Source organism: Austrofundulus limnaeus, unplaced genomic scaffold (assembly GCF_001266775.1).
Source record: "Austrofundulus limnaeus strain Quisiro unplaced genomic scaffold, Austrofundulus_limnaeus-1.0 Scaffold125, whole genome shotgun sequence".
NCBI classification, from domain to species: Eukaryota; Metazoa; Chordata; class Actinopteri; order Cyprinodontiformes; family Rivulidae; genus Austrofundulus; species Austrofundulus limnaeus.
The window spans coordinates 36,423-48,253 of NW_013952527.1; the positions used below are offsets into that span (position 1 = coordinate 36,423).

The 11,831-nt window shown below is 39.0% G+C and overlaps 1 protein-coding gene across 4 annotated transcripts in view; it reads left to right on the plus strand.

The window, feature by feature from the left end:
- LOC106522258 (double-stranded RNA-specific editase 1) overlaps window positions 1-11,831 on the plus strand; it is a gene marked incomplete at its 3' end in the record, with an annotated part of 105,104 nt that overhangs the window by 28,389 nt on the left and 64,884 nt on the right. For all 4 annotated transcript variants that reach the window (XM_014015204.1, XM_014015203.1, XM_014015205.1 and 1 more), the window contains 1 exon segment: window positions 9,843-9,919.

Below are 11,831 nucleotides of genomic sequence, written 5' to 3' on the forward strand. Positions count from 1 at the left end.
CATATTACATACATATTACATACATATTTGCACACATTTGTTTAACAATAAAAATAAATGAAACAAAGTAATTTTTTACACAGTATTTCAGCCTTACCTCGGCTGTACCTATGCCCTTACTGAAGGATTCTTTTCGTTGTCTGCACGTCAGGAGTAATATCTCAGACACGGCTGGCTGTGCTTTGAAAGCTTTTGGAGTAGTGATGTTTTGTCGTTCTGTGCTGCGATGGAAGCCTGTGGCCACAATCGGAGAGAGATTCACAACATTTTAAGTCACGTGCACGCTCACATCTTTTTTAGTTATTTTCTGTAAACTACAGATGTAAGGTGACTAATAAAAACAAATCATATTGACCTCACTTGTCTCCTCCATTAAATCATTTTAACGCTGACTACATGCTTTGATTTAACACACCCCTTTCATTTTAACGTAAATTCTCTTTTGTCGTGTCAAAGTTGCAAAAATAAAACAAACGTAGATCTTGCATAACATGAAGTTAAGGCTGCATAATTGTCGACCAGCTGAAGCATCATAATCAGTGGAGTGGTTTTCTGATGGGAGGCTCTATTTTTAACAATTTGTTAAATACCCTTTGTAGCTATTTTTGGCTTCTACTTTTTTCTTTGACTTCAGCAGCACTTCTGAGAATAGGATTGACAATAGGTACACAGATGGTCGATCAACCAAAGCAGAGCTATCAAATGGACGTTTTTCCACAAGGGAATGACTTAAAACTCAAAACTCGGACAGAAGGGGCTCTGATTCACGGATAACAGATGATGCACGAGCCAAATCTTTGGGTAAACAGTCTGAAAATAAATTCTAAAATGATAATAACACAGACAAATGCTCACCTGCTTAAAAGGCATCACTTTAACTTATGTGACCTTGAAGTAATGTCAATTTAAAGCAATTTTCCCAGCATCTGAAGCAGGCTTTAGGTATCATTTGACCTTTTTCTAAGCTATCCAGTGGCTAGAGGGGTAAACAACATTTTTTCTTCAAACAATTACTGACATTCCCCTTTAAGCTACTGGAATCATCAGCACTCATTGATAATTCACCCAGTTCTCATTCATGGGCTTCAGATTATAGCCGAGTGGAATACAGAACTCAGTGGCTGAGTTATAATTCAGAATCACAGTGGGTCACATGTCGGACTCACCCAGCAGCTGGTGAGTCCGATGTCATGCAGCAAATTAGACTCCAATGAAAAAATTCACGCGTGCACACCCAGACGGAGGCGAGCACTTTAAGCACGGCGAACAAGGAAAGCTTTTTCCTTCTGTGTAAATGAGAAGCTGTGGCTCAGTGGCTGAGTGTCTCTTCTGTGTCTCTGTGAGGTCGACAGCCCGAGGAAGATTAGGCAGAAGCACATCAAATGAATGGGAAAGGATAAAAGAAAAAAAAAATGAAAGGGACGAGAAAGCTGATGTCGCAGGAAACACGCAGCATTACACTCGCTTTAAGAGAATTATCTAGGCAGGGTCTGGAAGTGGACATGATTGTACAGAAATGCGCTCAAAATATATCCTGACCTAAATCCCATCAAGTTCTCACTTGGATATTTCAGTTTTCTTGGATCATCAAGTGCTACTCGTGGTGGTTTTGCATAACTGGTGGAAGGCTAATCAGGACAAATTATAATTTTTGTTTTCTTTTTCTGACAGAAATTGTCTCTCTGTGCTTCGAAGCATTTGGGCAGTGAATGATTACAAAGGGTGCGTTGTTGACTGGGCATGGGACACTTCTTCAGAGAGTTCGTCTTTAATGAACAGTCTGGCTGGTTGGCAAGAAAGACAAGGGTTGAGCTTTAAATGAAACATATATAGCTGGACGGTATGACCCAAATTTTATAGCATAGTATTTTCAACATTTATACCAATCTCATGGTATTTGACTGTATTTTTCTTTTCATCACAGCTCAGCTGATAATAAAATGTACAAACGTTGCTTATTATGACACCCGCACGCGAAGCRTAAGTTGTTGTTTTCGTACTGTTTATTTTTCTTCAGTGATTTTTGGTCAACCGTAGCACAAAAACGGCTGCACCGATCAACATGACATTTGGTAGGACTGTAGTTGAGTCCGACCTACACTGCGCCAGCTTACAGTTTTATGATAGACCCCATATTTGAGGAGGGGGCTCCTTTCAAACAGGGGGAATCAGGACATGCAAAAATGCTTTTAACTCAGAAACTGTTCAACATAGGAGCTTCAGATTTCTTTTGTTGTTTAGCTCTGATGAAGCTTTATCCATCAGGCCCACCAATCAGTGCCCCCCATCCCCCGGACCCCCAATTTATCTGAAAATGGGTATCTGGACACACAAAAATGGTTATTGCTCAAAAACTTAAACATAGGAGCTTCAGATTTTCTTTAGTTGAAGGGCTACCCATCAGGTCAACCATTGCCCACACCCAAACCACTACAATTTTGGGATGCACCTAGTAGCATGACATTTACTAGGAATAAAGGCTTCTGAGTTTCGGTGCATTTGTGCGTGCGGGGGTCATTATGTTACCGCTATGCGGTATCTAGTTTTTTTTTTCACTTTTTATAGATTTTCTTGTATTTCCTAATGAATGAATTTAAAAAAACCTTGAAGACAGAAGGACTAATATAAAACTTCCTGGAGAATATGCATTTTTATGAAAAATGGATACACTCCTGCATTTATGTTGTATGAATAAATCATAACTCATAAAGCTGCTTTGATGGTTCCTGAAATTAATGGATTTGTTTCAAACAGTGAAAAAAATATAGTTGATATAAGAAAATAATCAAAATTAAGAGAGATGAAAAAACATGTCCTAGTTGCTACATGAGTGAAATTTACAGGTTGAGATTGCCACAGTATTCTGCATAAAAATCCMCTCTTTAGTAAGAAGTACAATAAAGTATGCTTGACGTAAGGTACAGTATTTGCACAGGATAACTATAAACACCATTTCACGGGTAGTCTTTTTCACAAATTGATAAATATAAAGAAAACATAAAGAAAAAGAGACATCTGACACTGTATGCATGTTTATTGTATTTTATAAAATAACTGCTTTTAAAATTACGTACATCTTCCTAAATAACATCTAGCTATAAATGAGTGAGTATTCTCAATTCCATGTAACTTTTCTGTCCATATTTATATTCTTGTTTTCGCTCAGACACAGTAATAGATCAGGTTTTAACCCGATTGGTCTGATTGGGTCGTAATTACTTCAGGACTCAGTTTGTCTGTATTTACGTGTGGCACACATGCAGAAAAACTGTGTTAACCCCCCAAGGCCAYGGAGGATGTTGGCTAATTCAACCCATCTGCTGGATTTGCCAAACACACACTGTGCTAATCAGAAACGTGTCGACTTCCAGCCAAAACAAATGTCTGTATTTAAACTACAAAGTAGAGTGCAGAAGTTTGGTACGGTGCTGAGGATGGCAGTCTGTAAACTCGAGCAGAACTGAGGACGACTCCTATGTGCAACAAAGTGTGGCTGGATGGGCGTTACAAAGTGACTGGGTGTACAGCTCAATCATTTAGCTTACACGATCTTCCTATATGAATTTACATGCCTCACTACCAACTGCCTGTAATGTCATGAACAGTTAAGACGCAAACAGGAAACACAGGGTTAAACCCACGGCACATAAGTAACCGCTCATACCCAGACATTTGGATAAAAAGCTAAATACTCGGGCTCGTCAGTGCCTTTAGCTGCTAATGTACACACTCAGAGAAGCTTACACCGCTTCACTGACAGTGATGCCATAGGGTAACAATACACTTTATGTGATGGGCTCAGTCAAGCAGGAGTGACCTCTTAATGCTGAAGCTCTGATTAGTTCCCTTTTAGCAAAAAGGTTGTGACAAATATTGTACATTTTGTACAAAAGCTGAAGGGTTAATAAGCCTGCTAAAGTGTTTTGTGAACAATATATTATGCTCATATCAAACTGGGTCATTCCAAATTGCTTTCAGGCTTAAAATCTCTTGTTGGTGTGAGAATTATTTATGAAAAGTCTGTGTTTTTCTTTGGAAGTCAGCACTAAATTTGTTTAATACCAAGGACTATAGCCGTAGGTGTAATAAACAGTTAAATGACATGGTCAAATAAGTTAGTTGTGGTTTTCTGGGCTGTCTTATCAAATTAAATCACACCCTAATATGCACATCGATGAATGAGGATTTTATTTTAAAGAATTTTATTTAATATAGGATCTTTTGTTTTCTTATCAGTTCATCAAACAGTTTAATAAACTTCTTGGCCTCATTTTARTTAGTCATTCTTGAGGATTTTTTCAATATTTTTGTATCTGAGATGGTCTTTTTTTTGCTGTTTATTCAAGCAGAACCCACTTCTTGTCAGGTTTCAACTGGCATGTCTTGCTGTTCTGGGTGCTTGTGAGATGCACAAAGCTGTCAAGAGAGGTGTCAAACAAGTGACAAGTTTTCTGAGCAAGCAAAAAAAATAAAAATAAAACAGATGGTTTGAAAAAAGAGAGAGATGTGAGTGGAGAACAGGTTTGGAGGAAAAAGTGAGAGTGCTGAGATTGTGTTTTGTCATTCAAGTTAACCTAAATATATATAGACACGGATAGAGCAATATTAGTTATATTATTGTAAATACAATAATCATAACAATAATAATCATTTATATGAACTATTTGAGTTTTTATTTATTTAAAAAATCTAAAATTACTGCCCATCCACTAGGGATATAACAAGATCTCGTTGTCTGAAATCTCGCAATATTAAACTCCCATGATATCTCTCGTTGAGAGGTAACTGTCTCGCCTACAGTGTTGCCAACTTGGCGACTTTGTCACAAGATTTAGTGACTTTTAAGACCCCTCTAGCGACAAATCTAGTGAGTTTTTCTGGTGTTTTTGGAGACTTTTAGAAGCTTTGGCTACAGCCCTTTTCAAGCACTTTTCTCCTCCCCGAGCAGTGAGCCCCTCCCCCTTCCTAAAGCAGTCCAACTAGAGCCCTAGAGAGATCTGATAGATGTTCATAAAGGAAAAAAAATTACTTATTTTGTTTTTTATTTATGTTGAATTTTTAGTAAGTTTGAATGTCATAGAATAAGTAAAGACATGCAAAGATCATGAAGAAAAGCAATAATTACTTATTTTGTTTTATATTTATGTTCAGTTTTTGGAAAGTTCTGCATGAATGTCATTTTTATATGATGTTGGAAGGCCATGCATAGTTAAAGCACTGTTCTAAGGTTTAAGGAGATTCAAGGAATCAGACAAAGGAAGATATCAGTTGAGTTTGTATTAAAAAAAATGTTAAAAATCAGAATAAAAGCCTTAAAATATATCTATGAAGTTTTCTTAAAACTAATAATAAATCTTGTCTTGTCTCATTCTCACAAACTCAGTATTGTGTCTCGGACAGTGCATATTAATAACATTTCTGTAAATATGCCAGAATTAACCAGGCTAAATTTGCTGAGCTTATTTTCCTGCCTTGTTCACTCAGAAACACATTTTTACCCATCAATTATAGGCCACTGAGCAGCTTTTTTTGGGAAACACTCTATGCTAATTTTCCAAAGTTACCTTTGCAGCAGAGTTGGGTGTGAGTGAGTCATTCCTTTCTCCTTCACAAACTTTCCCAGTGTGACTTCCCGTCTTAATATTTGACTTCACTTTTCAAACAAAAAAAATAAGCTTTTTGACAGCAAATGGACCAAAATAAAATCAACTGTCAGAACGTCTGCATAACAATACTGAGTTTTGCTGAGGTTTGTAGTTGTCATCTATTACTTTCAGTCTTGTCTGACTTGTCAGTTGACCTTTGACAGTTTGGAGTTGCCACAAGTTGGATTTTTTAGAGAGTAGGAGTAAACCAAAACAGTAAAGCATCGCTACACAAACTCTGAAAAATCCTCCTGAAAAAAGGAAAAAATAAAATAAAATAAAAAAACACTAAACCGTTAACTAACAGAAAATGTGTAAATAATGAATCTGCTTCTCCCCTGTAGCAAATGTGATGGAGGAATGGAAATGAAACGGGGTTAATTAAATTGTGTTGAAACTTTGGATCAGCTCAGAGCAGCCTCCATTAGACGCAGATTAAAAATATTTTCTTTCGTAGTTAAAATAAATCTTTACATTGGGCAGAGTTCATTTACAAATCAACATTATTTTTTGGTCACGGCTCATTGGCGGTTATTTGCTTACCAGTTGTTTTCCTTAAATTTGTTTTGATTGATTTCTGCCACCGCTTTGGGCTGCTCGTGTGGAAACAGTCTGTAAGAACGCAGAGTCTCTGGAAAGAAACAGTGATTGAGGAGCGGTTTCTAATAAAGGTATCTGTTGGAGACTTGGCATCACGGTGAGGAAGAATTGTCAGGACTAACCACAGTTTTTTTGTTTTTTTGCTACTGCTCGGGCAGAATAGAAAGGTCAACTCGAGTTCTCACTTTCTAATGGGGTTGTGTTTCACAGCACGTCTTCACAAAGCACAAGCAGCCCTTCCTTCTTCTTTTTCTGCTCGTAATATTTGCGCGGAAGGTAACGGAGAATTCCCAAAACACAGAGCAGCAGCGGATGCTCTTAAAGTCAAACCGATGCATTCACCTCAGTTAATTTAGTCGTAGGGTAAAGCTTGTGTCCTTAGAGACGAGGCGGCGTGTGCGCTTGTGAAGCGCGTCCTCCACCTCTCCTGAATTCCTCAGTCAGAGGAATAACAAGGTGACTCATGGCAACTAGCAGCTGACTTATGTAACAAATGTTATTCTGACTTACCATAAACTAATCAAAGCTTTTGTGCATCAAACAGACAAATGATCTGCTTTCATCCAAGTTTATTTGATCGCCGGTTCATGCTCTATTTTTCACTCAGCAAAACCCACAAGAATGAATATATATAAAAAAAGACTTTTGCAAGATAGTGTCGAAGACATTTGTGTTCATGTATAAAGGGTCTTTTCATAAGCTACTGCAGGCAGAATGTTTAAATTTTTAGCTAAAATTATGCAAGTTTGACAATTGAGGGATTTCTGCATCAATCAGAATTGTTTAGAGCCACAAAATCTAAAGGAAATGACTCCAAATCATCTCAAACTGGTCAATATGTTTCCCTTCTTATGCCGCAGGTTGCAGACTCTTGGTTCAGGCTACCGTATGAAAGATGAATGTGTTATTGGTAGCAGTTACACAACTTCCTTTTTTTTTTTACATGCTGACAGACAGTTTCTACAGTCCAAGAAGCCCTGGTGGCAGCTCAGAGACACAGACAGCTCTTTGGTGGATGTCTTGCATACAGATGATGGAAAGACACATACTCTATTCTATTTTTTTTCCTTTTTCTTCCCATAATGCTGCCTATCTGTTCAGGCTGAAACCGTCCATCCATTTTCTCTACTCGCTGCTTCATTTTGGGATGTGTGGAGCAGGTGCGTATCTCCAACAATCACTGTGCAAGAGATAGGTCTATCACAGGGACACAAACCATTCGCTCACACCTGGAGTTGCCAATTAACCTAACATATACATTTTTTGGTCTGTGGGAGGAAGCTGGAGCATCCAGAGAAAGCACAGGAATGACATGAAGCTCCACCCAGAAAGGCCCAGGGGCCGGGAGGTGAACCTGTGACCTTCTAGCTGAGAGGCAACAGCTCTAACCACTGCTCCGCCATGCCGCCTCCCCGGGCAGATCCCATATGGCTTCAGCCTGCCGGCTTTAGCAAATGTTCAGCATATCAATGCTCAGTTCAGGGCTGTAAAATTTAGAATTTTGGGGTTTCATTTCAGGCTACATGTTTTCATGCTGGATATACTGACTGCATAAAGAGCCACAGCTTTAAAACCACCTGCCCAGTGCTGTATGCATTCCTGCCCAGGCAGCTCTGAACCACGGAGGCTTGGCATGTCCGGTGGGTTCTGACAACAGGATGTTGGCAACGGCTCTTGTGGGTTGTGGCGTGGGGCTTTTGAAGGTTTGTCTAGAGTCTTGATGGAGAGCTCGAACCGCTTTTCAGAGTCTGGATGTTTTGTCAGAGTCGTTGAGCCACTTCTCAAACGAGTTGGATCTGACTCTCAGTCGCCCTGCTTAGGGTGATCCTAAGTGTCAAAAAACTATTTGGACATGAAAGGAAGTTCAATTTCCCTTTGTTTGAACAATTAAACCCACCTGCTTGAGGATGCAAGTGGGTCTTAATTTTAATAAAAATTCAGATGGATTCTTGTAGACAAGACACATCATTTTAGAAACATTGATGCCTGAGTTGTTGCTCATTTTCACTTTGTGCCCTAGAAGCACAAACAAACATTGAATTGTTTTAACCTGTTCATGGTTTGCTTCATTCCTAACCTGTTGGTACTGGTGGTTTGCTAATAACTGAGAGGAAATCAACTGTAAAATCAGTAGTTTTGGTAGGAGCTAAAGCTGTTCTGTGTGTTTTGGTAAATCGACTTCGATATTATTTTCTCCTTGTGGCAGCGCATGATTCTTTGTGTTTTTCTTTAAAGATGTGACCAGTAAAAAATACTTAAAAGCCCGTCATTCCTTCAGTGCATGCTAATCCTTTCCAGTTTCACCTCATTTTCCTTGCTGCCAAGATGCCCGTGTTCCTGTTTCTGTATTAATGGAATCACATTACTAATGTGAGTGGACAATTCGGCAGCATCTGCTTCCTTTTCCCACACCCTTCAGATATCTTGACTTCCTATTTGTCACACTTTCTTAGCTTTGTTGTGTTGTGATGCTTCTGCAGTCACCGCTTTCAGTCATCGGCCTTCGGCAGGGTCAACAGGATGGCGGCCAGCACTTTTTTTCCCTTTTTGTTGTGATGTTTGACATCTTATTGGCTGCCTAAAGAGAGTCTTAGTCCCAATGTGTTCTGTTTCAAGTTGACTTTGTTTAATTTCCTCCAAAAAAGTCAAACATCTGCTTATTTTAGATTGTAACACGTACATTTTCAGTCCACATAAATAACGTTAATCTGTGCCAGACTTCTTATATTTCATGTAAAAGTTTGATGAAAATGCTTAAAGTACCGTATTTATTCAAGTATAATACGTAAAATTAAATCCATAAAATCATCCATAAAGTTGGGGGGTAGTACTATACTCAGATAAATATTTTTACTTATGTATTTTAACTGAAATATCGGCTTCATTCACAAAATGCCCGAGTCCGGAAATGAGACCGCGTCGTAAAAAGCAGTTGACGCGAGCTTACCTGTGACACTCCTTCGTGCCTCAGAGCGAGATAGTAACAGATCCAGGCAGGCGACATGATGTGAAAAAAAGGAAAAAAAAGGCAGTCCTGCAGCTTAGTAATGATAACGAACTAATGACATTAGTGTGTGACCGGGCCGCTGCTGGAACAACAACAAACACATGTTCGTCTGTAATGGCTGCCGTCTACCGGTGTTCTGAAAAAGTTTGTATCCCCGTAAAAACGTTTCCCCACCAGAGGGGGCGCTCGCGAATAGGAAGTAATCTGCTTTTCCCCCACAAGATGGCCCAAATCTCATGTGAAGTCTCTGACTTTTGTGTTTGCGCATCCTGGTGGACTATGTGTAAAATGCCAGAATTCATATGTTGCTGCTATGGCTGATACAGTATACTGTATATTTGTTGTCAAAATACCTTTTAGTACATATGTTGTTAAAATAAAATGAACAGTCCAATGATCTTTTTACTGATATGTATAAAGACTGCAAAGGCTGAAAAATCTTGAAGTATGTATGAAATTGGAGGTAGTTTGAGGATTAAATTTTTTATGCGTTTGAAGCTCAAAAAAGGGGGTCATATTATACATGAGATCGTATTATACACGAATAAATATGGTAGCTTAAAGTAATACTGTATTCTTTTCTTTTTTAGGTGCAGTGTGTGACGTGTAGAAGGATTCGGAGGCTAAAAACCACCAGTTCCTTCCTCGCTGAGTGCTCAGTGGAAAGGTGAGTTCAGACCTGTCACATTTAGACATTTATCCGACATTTTGACATCTTTGAAAAGATGGATGGATTTCTTCAGGTACTTTTATGAGAAGCTGGGGAATAGAAGTTTCTCTAAAAGTTACAGAAAAACTGGTGCCAATGTTAGAAAACCTACAAACATAAAACAAAACTTCACTGGTAGTCTATGTGAGGTCAATAGAAAGCAATATATCTCTCACGCAAGACAAACTTTTCAGTCTATCTCAGTTGGATGAATGATTCACTCCAACTTGGAGTTACTTGAGTGACCGGTGGCCAAATAAGGGGTAACGTTATAGTCAATCAGAGGAGGCTATGCTGCTGCTCGGAAACACTGGTGTAATCCATAAAGACCCTCCGTGCCAACGCTCATCTCCTGTAATTATTCAGCTCTGCAGTGGAGTAAATAAATATCCTCTTAGAATCTGGTTTTATTTTTAAGGGGGACGACTTGTTCTGTCTTCAGCAATGTGACCGTTTTTCAAATCGACTCAAATATCAGGGGATCCTTCAGTCTTCCTCCATCTCTGCGTGTCTTTTCCTCCCGTCTTCTCCGTGTGCCAAAGTGTCAAAACATTTACTCGCCTGTCTGAGGGTCTTTAAGGGGAAGGGATGGAAAAAGATTTATGTGCACCTCTTGTCACTTTATCCCTCAGTTTTCAAAGCAAACAATAAGAGGAGCGCTGGATCTAGAAACAGCGTTGATTTTTAAAACAAAACACACTAAAAATGAAACATTAATTTTGCCATGGTTTTTAAGGAGTTGCTGGAAGTGTATGGGAATAGATTTGAAGAAACATGCAGTATATTAAATTGGTTTACAGTTTTGACCTGGAATTCTTACACATAAACATAAATTAGGCAAATAACATAAAACATTGTTGCTTAGGTTTCATAACAACAGAGCGGAGACTTCTGTAAGGCAGATGTTTACACCATTAATTGAATGAAAACTTGCTGAGTTTGACAAATGGACTGTTTTGGCTCAACTATCTGACCTGGTTAACTTGTTTTAGAGTTGGTTTTGAAAAGAAGTACACAAGTGTGGAGGGACGGTATTTATATTTGGGAGTTTGCAGCCAAATTGGGTTTTGGAAAGTGTTGGATTTGGTGTTTAGGGGACACGATAACGTTATATCTTTGATGTAATGTAACAGTCCTTGTTACCGTTCGGAGCCAGAGATGGCCCATTCGCAGCTGGTGGCATTGACAAGAAGAGACATTTACCGTCCTCCTTGAGCATCTTTGAAACAGTCGCCGTCTTCCTGCTGGGTGCTACAGGGAGCAAACTGTCAGATAGAGGAGGGGTGACCGCTTTGAGAAGATTCTGATCACCGCAGTTCACCGTATGGCAACTGCACCCAGCGGTTCTCCTACAGTGGCCCCCTGCTGTGTTTTTCATTTCTCCCCTGCGGAAAGGTGAAGGAAAAAGAACAAAAAGGACATAAAGCAGATTTAGTAACTTAGTTGTCCTCGTCATCATTTCTTTATTGCAAAAGAGCTGATATTTAATAAAACCTTCCACAACACCATGGGACAAAGTTTTGTTTTTCCTGTAAACACATTTTACATGTTAATTTTTATTATTTCTACAGCTTTTTTTTCTGGTTGTGTCTTTATGGTAGCTCGGAATTTGTTGCCTGTGTTGTTGGAAGCACAGATGGTTGTATTCATGCCCTCCTCCGTTTACCTCTCCCCCATTACTGTAATGAATATTTAGTGCACTGTTGGCAGGACAGCCACTACTCATCCAACTAGAATGTGATGTGCTGCTGCAGGGTAGGACAAGTATTTGACAGCTTTTAGGTCTGCAGTAGTGGATTTTTGTGGACAAATCAGTAAGCTAGCGTTATACAAATGGACCAAAGGATAAAACACATATAATGTTATATAT